We start from the raw sequence: 12863 nt of genomic DNA, 5'->3' as shown, positions 1-12863 counted from the left end.
TGCCCGGGGCCAGCTCCCTGGGGGCTTCCCGCGGCAGTTCAGTTCGGCCTACCTCCGGGCTCCCGCATCCCCGGGGTCTCCGGGGCCCCACCCTCTTCTCGGTGCCGCGGCGCGCGAGCCCCCTCCCAGGCACCCCAGTGCTTCCCTGCGCTTTCCATTCCGGGAGTTTCCGCCTCGGCTTCTCCGGGTCCTCTTGTCATCCCCTGGGTTCCCCCAGATCCTCACCCCTCCACACACACACTCCCCCCTTCCTAGAGGTTCCACCTTTGGACTGTCTCCTTGGCAGCTTTTTTCGTTTCCAAAGGGTCCCCCTGCTGTCTTCTCCTGGGCTCCTGGCCCCCTCCTCTTTCCCCGGACCCCTCCCTCCTCTTGATCCGGCGGGAACAGTGCCCTGACTTGAGGGCAGGATCCCTGGCTAGGCTCTTGGGGCCTGTCTGGGCTGGGGTTCCTGGGAAGATCGGCCCAGGGTCCGAGGCTCCGGACCCTGCCCGTGTCCTTTGCGTCTTGATGGGCCGGAGAGCCGGATCTGATGAGGTCCGGGCTGGAGATCTAGAAAAGTTGGCTCCCGGTCGGAAGGAGCATAGCTGCCGCTCCTTGGGGTTCATGATGATTCTGCTCCTTTCTTTGACTGCCTCTTGCCCTTGGTCTGGACTGGAGTGAACCAAGGGCTAGTTCTTAGCTGATGCAACTGCTGCCTTTTTTGGGAAGGAGGAGAAATGGTTGGGGGTGTCGACAACCTCCTCCTGATGGGGACTTGCCTGGAAGGGTGGGGCCGGTTTTCGGTGACCACACTCTGACGCCTCTTCCCCAGGAAGCCTTTTGGGGATGAGGTGTGAGGATGGAGAGGGAGAGAGCTTGGTGAGGGAAAGCGAATTTTGGCCTCAATGGCGGAGGACGGGTTTGAGGGAGCTGAGAGGCTACCAGAGGCCTCTCCCACCTTTTCCATTAGGAGGACCTTAAACCTCTGCCAAACTGTTTCCTGCCCTCTGAGCAGACAGACTAGCAGACAGACAGACTGAAGGCAGGAGGAGGGCTGCTGGTGGTGATACTTCCTGTGGAGGGGATGGGGGAGTGGGAGTTTGTGCAGAGGGCCTGGGCAGTCAGTGCCCGTGGCTCAGTCACACTGGCATTGCCTTCGTGAAGGTCAGGTCTTCCTCTGGCTCACGGGGAGAGGCAAGGACAGGTGACTTGTGGTGGAGGACTGGCTTTTGGAGAGATGCTGGGGCATGAATCACCAGCCTTGGCTTCCCTGTCTTCTCGGTTTGAGAGATTCCTTGGGGTTGGGTCTGATGCCCCTCTGCCTGTGGGCTGTGGAACACAGAGCAGGATCCAAGAATGTTTGTGACTTCTCCTGGGAATTCAGCTAGGTGGTTTGCACTCCATCTCTTGGGCACACCCGCTAGGAAGCAGTTTCCTCTGCAAACTTTGAACGGCCTTTCTGGACTGTGGGGTATCCTGAGGACTGCCCTGGTAGGTCAGAACCAGGGGAGGTCGCTGGGCCTTGGGTGGCTGCCTGGCTTGGCTCGGACCTCCCCTATAGGAGCTGGAGGGAAGGAATCAACCTGGTTCCCCACTCCCTCTCCTGAGAGTGGAGGTGATGCCAGGTTTCCACATGGGGACCCTGAGGCATGGGCTAATGGTATAAGACCTCATGGGGAGTCAGGTGGGATGGATATGGGGCCCTAGAGCCCAGCACACCATCTCGCCACCCCTTGACTCATTCATTCATTCATTCATTCAGTCAGTCAGTCATCCTTTAGTAAGTGCTTGGCCTGTGCCAGGAATAGTGGTAAGAGAACACAGTCCCTGGCCTCCTCTGAGCTGCCATCTAAGACGAGAGGCAGATAGGGAAACAGCAATACGGTGGCCAGTGTAATAATGGCGACACAGAGACAGCCCAGAGGAAGGAGGCATCAGCTCTGGGGGAATATGCAGGGGTGGTCAGCCTGTGTTTCTTGGAATAGGAGGGACTAGAAGAATCAGTGACAGGGAGTCCAGAGCCGGAGTTCTGGTCCGGGCTCTGCCACGGGCGAGTGACTGGACAGCCCAGCGTCGGTGGGCATCCCCATCCTTGCCGAGGGGGGTGGGTAGGGGCAGAGGCCGGCTTGGATGGCCTCTGTGCCTCTGCAGCTCTAAGTGCTTTACGGTCACAGTCACCTGAGTGGGGTTGCTGGCTTATTGACCTGTCCCCCTGTGAGGCTGGAGGCTGCCTTCTGCTTCTTTTCTCCCAGTGGAGTGCCTGGTGCTGAGTAGATGTGATAAATGCTCAGTGGCATCTGTGGTTGCAAGGCTCCACAGTCCCTCAAAGAGCCGTTCGGGTCCCTTTGTCTGCCTGTGTCCCCTCTTCCCCCACTTCCTCCTTCCTGCTAACTCCTCCTTCTCCTCGGGCCACACTCCCAGCTCCTGGCTGGTGGAGGTGCTCCCCCTTCCCCTGCAGTGGTCTGATCACACTTCTCTCCCTACCCTGCCAGCTTGTCTTGCTCACGTGTGTGAGCAGTTCTGAGCAGAGTGCCTGGCATGTAAGTAGATGCTCGCTCAATGCTCCTTGACTAATCAGTGATGGTTGGAGTTGTGTTTGAGTCGAAGTGGTGTGTCTGGGCTGAGGCTGTGTCTTTGCCTGGATGCAGCTCACCCCACCATAGCTCATCTCTCCCCACTTCCCACGTCCAGTGGGATCTAGCCAGGCCAAAGCACTCAGCGTTCTCTAGATGTCACGTTCTCTCCCCTCCAGGCAAACATACTGTTCCTTCTGCCTGGAATTCTCTCTCCCCAACTCCTCCTCTTCCTCGGGAGTCAACTCAGGCAGCACTTTTTCCAGGGAGCCTTCCCTGACCCCCTTGGTCAGGGTCCAGTGGTTCTCCCATGTTCCCATAGCTTCTGGGTTCCGCCCAGCAGAGCCCTGGGCTCTCAAGAGCCAGCCGTCATTTTTGACTTGGCGTGTCCCCAGTAGACTGTCCAATTCTCTCTTGTCAGCCCAGAGCCCAGCCCAGGGCCTGGCACCGGTCAGGTGCTGAGAAAACGGCCGCACAGCAGGTAACGCTGATAGTCACACTCAGCCCTGTTGACGTAGCTCTTGCTTCCTCGTAGGGAGGGAGCTTCCATGGAGCGAAAGGAATGCCAGGACCCTGCCCAGACAGATGTGGGCCAGCCTCAGCGCCGACAGCCAACACGCAGATAGCAGAGCCGTCCACGGGGTAAGGACTGGGCCCCTCTCCCTCCAGGTCAGCCACCGCCTCCGGTCAGGTGCCTTCCCCACCCTGGGGAGCACAGGGCAGTGTTTCCTTCTCTGTGGTCCTTTGCTCTTATCGCTGTAGGTCCAAGGCATCTAGGGCAGAGGTGGTGGGAGACAGAACTCTTCCTCCTTCTCCTGCCTCAGTGGCCAGCTGAGAAGTATATGGTTGCTGGACTCTTTGAACGCCGATGTCAAGCTTCGTTGCGAACCTCTGTTTTTTCTCGCTCAGCCCAGATCTTGTCAGTCTGGATTGTTGCTGCTGTCTTGTGATCACATTTCCCAAGGTGTGTTCCATGGAACACCAGTTTTTTTGGTCACGGTGGTTAGATAAGTCTGGAAAAAATAACTTATTGTCTTTGCCGCAGGACTTCTCAGAGCCTTGAACACATTGACCTGAGTATGATGAGGATCTGAGAGGGAGCTAGCAGGTCGTGTTTCCCCACACTCGCTTGATCACGTGGACATATCTGGGGACTGGTTTCTTGGCCTACACTTTGGTTCCCAAAGGCAGGAGAGGGCACTGGTTAGGACCCAAATTTTGTAGTCACACCTGGGTTTGAGTCCCAGCTGTCAAGTGCTTGAGGAGTGACTCTGGGCCAGTCACTGTACTTCTCTGAGCTTCAGTTTCCTTATCTATAAAAGGAGATAATATTAGCGCCTTCCCTTCCTTTAGGATATTTTCAAAATTAAATATGTTGATAGAGGGAAGGCACTTAGCAGAGTGTGCATCCCAGAATGTGCTCCCTAATCGTAGGGGGGTGTGTGTAGACTGCTTTATAATTCGTAAAACACGCCCTCATCAATGATCTCCTTTGGTCATTTGAAGAAGCTCACGCAATGGCCTTTATCCCATGTACAGATGTGGAAACAGGCTCAGAGGGAGGAAGCCACTTGTCCCAAATCTTCAGGAAGGAAGGCAGGGACATGGGACTTGAACTAGACCCCAGGATCCTGAGCCAGGGTCCTCTATCCTGTGCCCGAGACCTCCCTGCATCCGCCTCCCAGCTCGGCTTTTTGTTAAGGAAGACCTGGCCGTCCCCAGCCTGGATTTTAAAAGAAAGTTATCTTCTTATTTTTGTTTTGTAATTACTCATACAGTTGAAGTTCATTATAGGTTCTTCTGTTTTGATCTTAGTGTCACATGGAAAGAGAACGTCTCCTGTGATCCCCATCTCCAGAGGTGCGAAGGGGAGGGGTGCGCCCTTCCACGGGTCTTATTACCATTTGCTTGTTTTTCCAAAATTGAGTGCTGTTAGAGCCGCTGGTTCCTACTTCCTCTTGCTCCGTTCACTGGTTCAGGCTGGACCTCTCTCCCAGGCCAGCAGGGATGCGTGAGTCCTGTCAGCAGGGCCGATACCTGCCCGCCCGCCCACATTCTCACGTCTGGGGTTTTTGAGCTCCTTGTCGGGCATTGGGGCATTCGCAGCAGTGGAGGGGGTGGGAAGTGCCTGGTGGGTGATGTTGTTGACGCTCCTGTTTATTGGGACAAGGTCAGCAGATCCCGGCCCTGCCCTGTAGGAGTTTCCTGTTGGTTTTGAGGAATTCTGCCCCCTGCAGAGAGGAGGCCTGAGCCGAAGCCTTGCTGGCTGCTGTGAGCAGGAAGCAGCGGGTCCTGCTTATCTGGGAGCAGAATTCCTCCTCCGGGCCAGAGACGCTGGAGGGTGGCACGCTGGCCTGAGAGCTTTTGGCCTCCAGGTTTTAGCCTCCGCTGTCTGCCTGAGGCAGGGGTCGGGGTGGGGGGTAGGGAGGGACATGCATGAGTTCTTGCCTTTGCCTGAGTCTGGCTCTGACTCAGTTTACCCAGGCAATTCCTGGTGGAAGCCTCAGTCTTTGTCCCCTTGGAATGCTCCTTTCAGGTTTTCGCCTTGAGGGTGGGCAGGCGAGGAGAAGGCAGAGGGGCTGCCCTGTGACCCGGGTCTAAAGACACTCTGTTGGGGGGCTGGCCCCGTGGCCGAGTGGTTAAGTTCATGCACTCTGCTTCGGCAGCCCAGGGTTTTGCCGGTTCGGATCCTGGGCGCGGACATGGCACCGCTCATCAGGCCACGCTGAGGCAGCGTCCCACATGCCACAGCTAGAAGGACCCAGACCTAAAAGTATACAACTATGTACCAGGAGGCTTTGGGAAGACAAAGGAAAAAATAAAATCTTTAAAGTTGCTCTGCTGGGGCTCAGGTGACCTCAAGATGGGATTCGGCAGGAGGATTTCTGGCCTGGCAGCCTGGTTTCGTGGAGCCGGGAGAGCGTGGTTTGGAGGATCAAGCTGGAAGTGGGGTCTGTGCCAGCACTCCCTGTCCCCTCCCTGGTGCCCCCTCAGCTCACTGTCCTCACCCTCTCCCTCTCCTGAGTTTCTTCCTCCCCTTCTTTCCCTGGAGTCTCTTTTTCTTTCTCCCATGAGGCCCTCCTGGCAGGGAGCCCCAGGAGCTGGCCCGGTAGACGATGCCCAGCCCCTCCGCCTTCCCCTCCTTCCAGCAGCAGGACCCGCATGGCCTGGGCTCGTCCTCAGTGGCTGTGGGCCTCGTGCTAGGCTGCGTGCCGGTTCCCTGCAGACCTTTACCAGCTTGCCCGCCACAGCTCCTGTGGGAGGAGGGCCACCATGTCACAGGCAGGGTAGGAGACCAAGGCTCGGAGGCACTTGCCCAAAGTTGTACAACTTAGGTGGCACAGCCAGGACTCGAACCCTCTTTGCCTCAGCAGCCTGTGCTCTCTCTATCCCACTTTCTACTTCCCTTTTTCTCTAGGTTCCCAGAGTCACCCAGGAGCTTGCTAACAGTGCCGGTTCCCCTGGGTCCACCAGCACACGGCTGCAGAGTCAGAGCCTGGGGGCGGGCCCGGGAATCAGCTCGTTGAAGAAGCTCCCAGGCTTTCGCGAGGCAGGCCGCAGACCCTGCCGGGGTACACTGCCCAGGGCGACCCTGCAGCCCCGGGCCCCAGCTCTGGTGAGGTCCGTCCGCCGCCAGAACTGACACCTTGGGAGTGGAAGCAGGGCTGAGCTTCCTGCAGGATGGTGGCTTATCGTGACTTCCCAGTGTGTGTTGGAGGTTAGCCTTCCCTCCTCGAGGATGTGTGGGGCGAGGTTTCTCGAAGGGCTTTTACTCCCAGCCACAAACATCCTCTGCTCTCTTTCCCAACACGTTTCTGCTGCATCTCGCATCTCGTAGCAAGTTCTATGTTTAACTGTCTCTTGAGGGCCGAAAACCTCAGAATTAAATAGGCTGCTGCACGATAGCCTCATGCCTGGAGCGGCCTCCACCGGAACCAAGCTGACTGTAAAATTCCACGGCTTCACGTGCCACCTGGACACCCTCAGAGGTGCTGCTGCCAGGCTCCCGCCCTCTGACAGATTTGGCGAGCTGACCCAGGCGCTGACCAAGCTGGGGCAGGGCGGCGCAGGAATCCTGCCCTTCACAGCTCCCAGCCGGCACTCAGCATCAGGGTCCCCGCCCAGAGAGCCGGGCCCCTCAGTCCCAGTCCCAGGGGGCTCGGCAGAAACTGCATCTGCAGCCCCCCTCGGGGGCTCCTGTCCACGTTTCATAACCTGTCCAGGAAGGCAGTGCTGGGGGCCAATCAAGCCCCGTCTCCAAGGCCCGTCTGCCCCAATGGGCCCAGGCCGGACACCTGGCTTCTGGGCCTAAACCCAGAGCTGGGCTCCCTTCCAAAGTTTCCTTAAAGCCATACCTGAGAGACCAGAGGCATCTGAGCATGGCCTGCGAGGGTTCGCTGCAGAGGCCTTGAGTCCATATACTGTTAGGAAAATTGGGTGTTGTCCCACAAAGCATTTCTAGCGTTCTAGGTGCCCAGGGAGGTCCAGGAGACCTGCTTGCCTTTGAGGCAGATTGGCATGATGGAAAGTCAGACCTGGGATGCTCTTTCCCACCATCTTCTAGCTGTGTGGCCTTGGGCAGGTCACTTAACCTCTCTGGACCTCAGACTTCGCACCCATAAAGGGACTGATAAAACCTGTCATTAATATTAACAGCAGCTAACGTTACAGTCTTACTTTGTGGCAGGCACTGGGCCAAAAGCTTCCCATGGACTGGCTCATTCAGTCCTCGCTACAACCCTGTGAGGAGTAAACTCGTCAGCCGTTTTATAGATGAGGAAACCAGAGCCCCAGAGGTGAAGTGACTTTCCCAAAGTCACACGCTGGTGAAGTGGGGAGCCACCTCACTGATGCGCGTGGAGATCAGGAGCTGAGGCGGAGGGAGTGCTGGGTGCAGTGCTGGCACACAGTGCATGTCAGGGACCGGGAGCTCGAATGCCAGCCTGGTGGCGTGAGGGGAAGGCCTGGCCTGCTGCCCTGTGTGCTTGGCGTGGGGAGCCAGTGGGAGGAGCCCCAGCTGGGTGTCCCTCACCTGTCACCCTTCACCTTGAAAGGCTGGCCACGCCCTTGCTAGTTTTCGTGAGGACAGACCTGTTTGGGAGGCCCAGCTCAAGTGTGAGAGCAGTTTGGAACTGAAACTTGTTTCCTCTGCCTCCTGCCCCAACTGTCTCCCCTCTTCCTTTCCCCCGGAAGTGAGGGTGTGCCCTTCTATGCAGGGTGAGCACCAAACCAGGCAGCGCCCCCAGCCGCTGACTCACCCCAGACAAGTGTGGGGGCCCAGAGGGCCACGCTCTGCTCTTGGGTGGGTGGGGGCTGTGTCACCAGATGACGAGATGAGACCTCTCCTCCCGCTCCTGGCTCTGGGACCAAAGGAGGCCACTGAGCAAGGAGCAGATTCACAGGCCCGGAGCTCTCCCAGGACAAGGCCAGTGACCCAGAGTCTTCCTTGGGCCTCTTGGGAATGGCCCTTCCCCCGGGACGGGGCTGGAGGAACAGCCTTCCCGAGAGCGGCGGAGCGGGGCCGCCTCCCGCCTCCCCCCTGCCCGGGAAGTCTTCCCAGCATTGCTGTTTGGGCTTTAACAAAAGGCTCTCTGTGCCATGTTTACCCGCGGCCCGACCCGCCTGCCACGCTCAGGTGTGAGCGCCAAGCCTCTGGGACGAGGGGTGGCGTGTCAGGCCTGGACTCCCTTCCCCGTCCATAAGGAGCGTCCGGAGGAAGTCAACAGCGCAGCCCAGGCCTGACACCTAAGGGGTGGTTCTGAGAGCAAATCGCCAGCTCTCTCCTTTCGTCCTTTCCCGGGGTCCTGACCCTGCGAGGGTCCCCAGAAGTCCACGCTCCTGAGTGTGGTCGGTGAGTCCTGGAGGCTCTGGGGGCCCCTGGCCGTCTGGTCTGTGCTCGGTGGTGTTTGTCCTTGCGGCTCAGCCCTCACCTGGGTGTCCCCCTACTGAATGCTGGAGGGTTTTCTGCGATGGCAGGTGGGTTGTAGTAACTATAGCTCCGCTTCCTCTGTGCCAGGTGTTGGACTGTCAACGTTAGACGGTGTTATTTTCAATTCTCACAATAGGCTTCCGGGATGGGTACCGTAACGTTCCCATTTTACAGTTGAGGAAACTGAGGCTCCGAGAGGACACGTCGTTTGTCGCAGGGTCTGAGCTCACCCCACCGCTTCCCTGTAGGGAGGCGTCCTGTTGAGGAGCCCGTGTCCCTGGGGAGGGCAGGCACGGGCGTGCTAACCTTTCTCTAACCTCAGAAACCACGTGGTGAGGGAGCTCTTCTGTTTTTTTCCCAAGTATTTTTTCTACTCAGAAGCACTAAATTTCAATCATAGGAGAATGTATAATGTAGACGACCCTCTACAACCTTACCCACCCTCAGACCCACCCACATAGAGTTCTGTGTATATCTTTCCAGATGTTTCTATGTTTACAGTGATAAGTTTGTTGCTGACATAATTTTTTAAAACAAGAATGGGATCCTACCTGTTTCCCCTAATTTTTGTTATTATAGTAAAATATATATAACGTAAAATTTAACATCTTAATCATTTTTAAGTGTACAGTTCAGTGGCATTTAGTTACATTCAAACATTATGCAACTGTCACCACCATCCACCTCCAGAACTTTTTTCATTGTGCAGAATTGCAGCTCTGCACTGTTGGACACTAACTCCCCTTCATCCCCTCCCCCGGCCCCTGGTAGCCCCTGTTCTACTTTCTGTCTATGAATCTGACGACTCTGGGTGCCTCCTGTGGTTGGGATCAGCAGTGTTTGTCCTTTTGTGACTGGCTTCTTCCATGGATCATACATTTTATATCCTGGGCAGCTTTTTTTTTTTGAGGAATATTAGCCCTGAGCTAACATCTGCTGCCAATCCTCCCTCTTTTTTTTTTTTTTTTTTTTTGCCGAGGAAGACTGGCCCTGAGCTAACATCGGTGCCCATCTTCTCTCCTTTTTATGTGGGACGCCTGCCACAGCATGGCTTGCCAAGCAGTGTATAGGTCCACACCTGGGATCCGAACCACTGCACCACCGGGCCAGCCACCCCTTTTTTCTTTTTTTTTTTTTTTTACTACTCAATATCTCTTGGACATCTTTTGCATCACTGTATACAGATCTATGAGGTAGGGAGCATTATTCTCATTTCAAAGTTGCCAGAACACAGGCTCGGGCTAAATAATTTGCCTGAGGTCAGGGAATTAGCTCATCCTGGAGCTGGATTTGAACCTGTGTGCTCCTGACTCCAGCGCTCTTGGCTTTGCACTCCTCGACACCCGCCTGCCACCGAGGGGATGATAAGGCTGTCTGGGTTGCTTTATCTGACTCCCCTGGGACAGGGCTGCTCCAGCCCTGCCGCAGGAACCTGGTCGCGCTCCTCCCCACCTGCGTGTGCTGCACTGTGGGAAGGGGCTAGCTTCTTCCTACCCACTTCCGCGCGTCTCCCTGGGGCCGGGCGGGTGGACCAGGCTGGGTGCTGCTGCCCCGTGCTGGCTGTAGTATCCTCAGAGGCCACAGGTGCTGCTGCGCCAGGGAGGAGCAGGCCAGTTGCAAGGAGGAGCCGAATCTGCTGCCCTGGCAATTGGTCCACGCGGTAGCCGCTGCTTCCCGCTGAACCTGGCCCAGGTGAGGACCAGAGGGAGCACCAGCCAGGAGGAGCAAGAACGGATGATTGTTTTGGTAATTTGTATGCAATAGTTTAAGCACAGAGAAAAGTATAAAACTAGAACAGATGTCTTTGTATGCAGGACTCAGCTTTGTCAGACCTTAAGGTTTTGCAATAATTGCTTCAGATACACACACTCTCTCTCAAATTATTTCAGACACAATCCCATCCTCCTCCCTCTCTCTGGGTGAAATTATTATCTTGATTTTGGGGCTCTCCACACATGTTTTTATAGCTTCCCTACACTTGGATAGATAGGTTGTAGAAAACCTTATATAGTGTGCGTATTATTCTACAGCTTGTTTTTTGGCTCAGCGTTGTTTTTGATGTCTATCCATGTGGATATGTATAGCTGTGGTTCGTTGACTTTCATTGCTTTCACGTTCCGTTGTATGATTAGAGCAATTTATCTTTTCTCCTGCTGATGGACATTTCGGTTGTTGCTAATTTTTTACTGTTAGGAACAACTCTTAGTGAGCATTCTTGTCGGTGCCTTTCCAGGGCTTCACACTTATGCATAAAGCGACTCTCTAAGGTCTGTAACTAGGAGAGAAATTGCTGGATTGTGGGATGTGTGCATCCTCATCTAGGATTTCAGCATTTTTGCCAGTTGCAGGGAGTGGAATATGTTGTAATTTGCATTCCCTGACTAGTAATGAGGTTAAGAATTATTTCACGCCTCAATTTCCATTTGTGTTTTTTTCCTGTGAATTGTCTATTTTTTCCTATTGGCTTGCCTTTGTGTGTGTTTGTAGGAGTTCTGTATTCTGGATGTTAATCCTTTGCTAGTTACGTTGCTGTCAGTGCTGCTCACTCCTAGTGACCCTGTGGATAGTGGAGCAGAACCCTGCCTGGTCCTCTGACCTTCTGGCGCTATCAGACAGTGCTCCTATTGTCTGCTGTTCATAGGGTTTTCATGGCCAGTTTTTCGGAAGTGGGTAGCGAGGTCCTTCTTCCTAGTCTGTCTTATTCTGGAAGTCCACCATGGGTGACCCTGCTGGTATTTGAAATACTGGTGGCATAGCTTTCGGCATCACAGCAACACAGAGCCACCGCAGTGTGACAACCTGCAGACGGGTGGTGTGATTCCCTGGCCGGAAATAAACCCGGGTTGCAGTGGTCAGAGCACCGAATCCTAACCACCAGGCCAAGTCTGTGGGTTCTTTTCGCTTTCTTTTTATTGTATCCTTTGATGTGCATACATTGTAAATTTAATGTGATCGGTATATCAATCTTTTCCTGTGATGGTTCATACTCTTTGTGATGAGAAATCCTTCCCTGTCTTAAAGGCATTAAGATGGTCTTTTAGACTTTTTCTTTAAATGTTTTCAGGTTTGCCTAGGTGTTTAAGTCACTGGAATTTATTTTCGTGTGAGGAGGTAGATGGGCTATGCTTTTTTTGTGTATGTAACCGACAGCCGGCTCTGTTTATGGACGCCCATTCTTTCCCCCTGACCTGCAGAGCCAACACTGTTATGTCTAATTTTCCAGAAATTTGGGTGTCTGTTTCTAGGCTTACTCTTCTGTGCCTTTGGCCCACCAATCTACCCCTCCATCAGCACCACGTTGGCTGAATTCCTATAGCTTTGTAGTAAGCTTCCTCCCACCTTGTTCTTCCAAGTTGTCTTAGCTCTTCTTGATCCTTTAGAATTATGATTTTAAAAAATCTTTTTTCTTAATTACCTGAGTAACATGTGCTTATGAGAGAAAATACAGGTAAGTTTGGGGTGAAAAAAGATTATAAGTAGCAGTCTAATCTCACTGCCAATATTGTTCAAATATATATACATATGTGTATGTATAAAACTTAGCGCAGAAGCGTTGCTCTGTCACGGTTTTGTCTCCTACCTGTTGCATTTCACACACTTTGGACGTTTTCTCATTAAGTCATGAAACGTTTTGCTCTAACGTGTTCCGTTATTTCGTGGTTTTCCATCATCTGATCATTTAATAAATATTCAACCGTTCACTTAATACCGGGCATCTGGGTCGTTTACAGTTTTCCTGGGGTATAAATAACACTGGGATGAACATCCCAGTCTTTCCCAGACAGTGGCCGTCCTCCCTCCTGACACTTCTCCATCCCGGGCTCTGCACAGGGCTGGGATGAATCTAGAGGGTCCGGCAGGGTACCCAGCCTCCTCACTCCCCCCGACCCCTCGGCGGTCCCTTGCCCACTGCCTCCCTAGCTTTACTGGGGTGCAGCCAGCAGTCTCCCCCCTCACTGGTGGGTGCTAATCCCCGACCTCTAGGAGGGCACAGCCTCCAGCTTAAAGTGACACATCTTTCTGGAAGACGGGGAGTTAGCTAGACCAGAGCTCGGAGGACAGCGGCACGTGCCTTTTTGTCTTTTCTCAGCCGCCCTGATTTCAACCCTTTAATCTTTGTCCTGTTCAGAATCCTGTCCAAATTCTCCATGTCTTGGGGCAGAGACCTGACCTGACCCGGCTCCCCATCGCCCGCTCAGAGCTACAAAAGAACATCCAATCCCCACACTGGGGGCCAGTTTTTTCTTTCTTTTTTTTTTTTGGCTCTATTTATTTTAAATTCTGTGCTATTTTTCAATCACAAAGATAATGCATGCTGGTAACAAATTACAGTTTCCTTTCATTCTGCCCCTATTCCCACTCTTAAGAGGGAGCCTTCCCCA

The 12863-nt window shown here is 54.2% G+C and overlaps 1 protein-coding gene across 3 annotated transcripts in view; it reads left to right on the top strand.

Moving 5' to 3' along the window:
* Nucleotides 1-12863, top strand: part of LRRC8A (leucine rich repeat containing 8 VRAC subunit A) — a 27995-nt gene that overhangs the window by 242 nt on the left and 14890 nt on the right. Inside the window, exon 2 of one of the 3 annotated variants that reach the window (XM_014863516.3) lies at nucleotides 3088-3194. The exons of 1 other annotated variant lie outside the window; for it this stretch is intronic. The gene's annotated coding sequence lies outside the window, so the exon portion shown is untranslated. Of the gene's footprint in view, nucleotides 1-3087; nucleotides 3222-12863 lie in introns of all 3 variants that reach the window. One more of the 3 variants, XM_014863517.3, reaches the window with a different exon arrangement.

This window comes from Equus asinus, chromosome 10 (assembly GCF_041296235.1).
Source record: "Equus asinus isolate D_3611 breed Donkey chromosome 10, EquAss-T2T_v2, whole genome shotgun sequence".
Lineage (NCBI taxonomy): Eukaryota > Metazoa > Chordata > Mammalia > Perissodactyla > Equidae > Equus > Equus asinus.
This window is presented reverse-complemented; position numbering and strand designations above follow the sequence as displayed.